At 33.8% G+C, this 4,186-nt stretch overlaps 1 long non-coding RNA gene across 1 annotated transcript; it reads left to right on the top strand.

Annotated features, from left to right (window-relative positions):
• The first annotated feature begins 735 nt into the window (after nt 1-735).
• LOC111629661 lies at nt 736-3,449 on the top strand. The gene is made up of 4 exons (XR_002757386.1): nt 736-1,061; nt 2,222-2,830; nt 2,991-3,218; nt 3,352-3,449. It is a non-coding gene; the product is annotated as an uncharacterized LOC111629661 (long non-coding RNA).
• Nucleotides 3,450-4,186: the final 737 nt, after the last annotated feature.

Here is a 4,186-nt window from a genome sequence, read left to right as displayed (position 1 = left end):
TACACAGTTAGGGTACGTTAGGAGAACGCACACTAAGAAGGGATTTTTCGAAATTCCTCCCCACGGGGGAGAGGGACAGGATTAAGGCTTAACACTTCCATCAACAATGGAAGTGTTAAGTAACAATGGAAGTGCTAATCAACAATGGAAGTGTTAAGTAACAATGGAAGTGTTAAGTAACAATAGAAGTTTTAAGTAACAATGGAAGTGTCAACAATGGAAATGCTACGTAACAATGAAATTGTTAAGAGAAAGCGAAGTGCAATATGCAGATGCAGTTTTTTTCGTTTTTGCGGGAAATCGAACATATTTTTAGACCCATCTAAAAATTCTGTAATTAGTCTGGAAACAAGGGGACCCAATTCTTGCATTCTGTGAAAACGGATAAGGTTGACTGTAACGTAATAATCTTTATCTTAGTTATCGTTACTTTTGCCCGAGCAACGCCGGGCCCACCTGCTAGTTTACAAATAAATTTAATGAATGAGATGCACGAAATACAGAAAAAGCTCTAGAATTTATTTTACTTAAATTTACGATTTATTAAAATGTCTTATGAAATTCACATGATCGAATAAGCAGATAATTAGGAAAATTGAGGACAATAAATATTTATGTATATTAATATTTTCCAAAAGTGTTCAGTATCAGCTATTTAGTAAACTCATTTGCATAAAAACTAACACATGATTGACGTAACCGTTTCTATTCCGGTGAACGTAACTTAAAAAAGTGTTCGTTTTGAGTGTCAAGTATTGAGAAAGATAATCGTTGACTAAAATTTAAGAAATTCGGGGAATATTCTTTATTATTCGTACGAGTTTCTACTAATACACGTGTTATTCCAAGAGGCGAAAGATGATGTCAAACGTGAAAGAACAACGATTTAACTTTCACGAAGTGACTATTTTCAATGAGAATGAAGAATGTGTCGTCGTATCACGAACATCTTTGATACAAAATGGAGGATTGCTGAAAAACTTCTTAATTGTGTGTCCGAATGAAATGAAGTTTATTCTGAAATTACCTCTAACATTAGAAATGCTGAATGAATTTGCAGGGTTTGTACGAATTTATTATACAGACGTTTTTTAGTGTTTAGTGTATAAATCTACCTCGAAACAATACGAAAAATCCGTATAAAAGAAAAGTCTTTTTTTTTTAAATCGTGTAATCATTTAAAATAATTTGCAGTGGACGAAAAAAATTTATTGAATCGAAATAATGCAATTATTCGTGAAATTCATTTATTATTTAATAACGAAACAGTTAATAAATCATTACTTAGTATATTGCATGACCAAACGATGTCGTGAATGCGATTTTCTGCCAATTAGCAATCGTGATTAATAAAGGGTTTGGTCGGTGTGAAGTCCAACTGGCATACTCACGCATGACCAACTACGAGGATATTTTGAAAAATTTATAAAAATCGACTGAATGGTTGAAGGTCTTTCTGAAATTTTGGATCTATTTTAGACCAGTGTTTTTCAACCTTCTTGAATACGCGACCCCTTTACAAGTTAAAAAATTTTGGCGACCCCCCAGGGCCATATTAAAACTATATCAGTGATTCTAAAAACTACGTATTTAATTTTCTTTCTTTAAATATCGATCGAAAAACCAATTGTACTGTAAAATAAACAGGCACAGCCTTCTCACTGAAATTCTAGATTTTTTTATTGTAGTGTAGGACCTACAAACACTTGTCTTTTTCTTTCACCCGCGACCCCCCCGTGTAAGGCTTTGGGACCCCCTTGGGGGTCGCGACCACAGGTTGAAAAACACTGTTTTAGACATTACGAAATTTTTAACGTCACACTTAATAGTTTTCTTTGTTCATTTTCCTCCGACATTAATATTCCTCCGTGCTTTTTAAAATGTTTTCATTAATCAAAGAATGTCGCGATGTCTTCAAGTATATCAATTTCAATTTAAATTCAAAATTTCACATTACTTCGTTGGAATATATTTTCGTGAAAATGATTTATATTAATGGGACATTTTAATTGCAACGGTCGGATCTGGGCATTTCTATTTCTATTCATCTGAAATTTTATTTTTCGTGTTATTTGCAGACAAAACAATAAGGCAATTCTTCCGAAAGGTAACTTACGTGTTTCCGATTATTTTCAATTTGATTTTTACGCGAAAAAATGTAAAATAATATAAAATATGCAAATTATTTATAATGTTTAACTTTATAAATGTTTCGTTTCAGGTTTTTGGAGACAGAAGATGTTATTTTTACTTCTGCGGATAACGGAATCGAAATGTACCTCATCGGCAAACGTTACTTTATTAGAAAACTGCAAAGAATGTGTTTCCATTATCTTACACAGCCGAATATCTGCAAAAACATTTGTCGCATCCACGATTTTGCTTGCAGACACAACGAAAAACAATTGCAGTTTCATTGTTGGGAAAGTTTTCATTGGCTCGAAAAGAACTATTTCCACACAGACGATTTCAAACAATGTGAAGAAAGCAGCATTTACAGGTTATTGATTTCCGACTTTTTCACAGTAGAGGAATCTGATTTGGTGTATGCGCTTTTCGAGTGGGTCGAGCAGAAATTTTGTAAACTGAGAAAAACGAACGACGACATTTCGACGGGAGAAATAATAAGACCGTTTCTGCCGTTGGTTAGATTCTTCATGTTGGAACCACAGTTAATAGAACAACTTTTGAACTTGATTAGCAATGTTTGCATTTCGACAAAAGAAGCTAAATCCATAATAAGATATCAAATTGAAAAAAAATGTCGCGACTCTTCCACCAATAATATCTGCTTGAAATCGCTGTACTGAAAATCAGTTAGCGAATTGTGGTACGTATTTCATCGATACTTCTCACGTGTCGTTATTTTCTTGTTTCTTTTACTCTCGGTGTTTTTAGATACGTTATTAGAATTTTTAATGTAATTATTAGTGTGTATTTTTGAATGCTAATGAAATGTACACGAGTAATACTGATACTTTTGTTTACAGAAAATCGTACTTCAACAATAGCGCAGATTTAAACTGTGACCATCTACGTAGTATAAATAGCGAATATTTACAGAACGATGCCGTACCCGTAGTTCTGATTTTTACCACGAGATGTCGCTACTTTGTGAGGTCATGAATCTCGACAAGCGTAGTTGAATTTACTGTATGTTGTGACTCCACTGAACCACGTGTTAGAAGTTGAAAGTTAAAATTTGGTACACAATTAGGGTACGTTATGAGAATGTACAATAAGAAGAAATTTGTGAAAATCCTTTTCCGCGGGAAAAAAGGGTGAAGGATCACTCTGAATAACTTGGCTTCTACTGTACTGTTTTAAATACGTTTTTTTGCATTTTTGCAGAAAGTCGAACAGATTTTTTGACACATCCCATCTAAAAATACTCTAATTATTCTCGAAAACAAAAAGACTCGTCATTCTTGCATTCGGTGAAAACGGGTAAGTTTCGCTATGATTTAATACTTTTAATCTTCGCTACTATTACTTTTTGCAAGAGTAGAGGGTCGATTTACATACAACAGTGACGTGCCAGCACACTGACTGTTTTGTGACAGCGATGTCGAGCACGGTAGTTATCGAAATCGCTGTCACAGTGATGAGTATTTACACACAACAGTGACATGACCGTGCTGTCAGTGAGTGGTCATGGATTTTTCTGAGTAGAATTGGCTATTATAGCTATATCTAGCATACTAGAATTAAAATAATAGGTACTTGTGAGTCTTCATTTCAGATGGTGGCGCAGTGCTAGCGACCAACATCTAAACTAGTACATGTATTCCCTCGAAACAAATTAACTCGGCCTGCTAACCTACCAACACAGGTGTTATCAACTTAGTTTTGTTATTTCAACGTTGTTAATTAAAACTTTGCAATATTTTTGAGAAGAAGTTAACAAACAATTAAATTAGTTTAAATTATCGTTTATTTTAAAGTATTGTCTACATAGCCATTTACGTTATTACTTATTACTGGCATATAGTTTGCGGCAGCCATATTTTTTCAAAAAGTATTTTAGTCTATAGTTGTTTTGTTGCAAATATTTAGATGTTTTTCGACACCACCTTATACACGTAACTTCCTCTGTCCAATGGTAAATAAATCGTACCGCCGTTAAAAATAGTATCCGTGATCAGCTAAACCAATTATTGGAACAGATGCTTATTATTACATCACA

Source organism: Centruroides sculpturatus, unplaced genomic scaffold (assembly GCF_000671375.1).
Source record: "Centruroides sculpturatus isolate CEXI.00-Female unplaced genomic scaffold, Cexi_2.0 scaffold238, whole genome shotgun sequence".
Classification (NCBI taxonomy): Eukaryota; Metazoa; Arthropoda; class Arachnida; order Scorpiones; family Buthidae; genus Centruroides; species Centruroides sculpturatus.
This window is presented reverse-complemented; position numbering and strand designations above follow the sequence as displayed.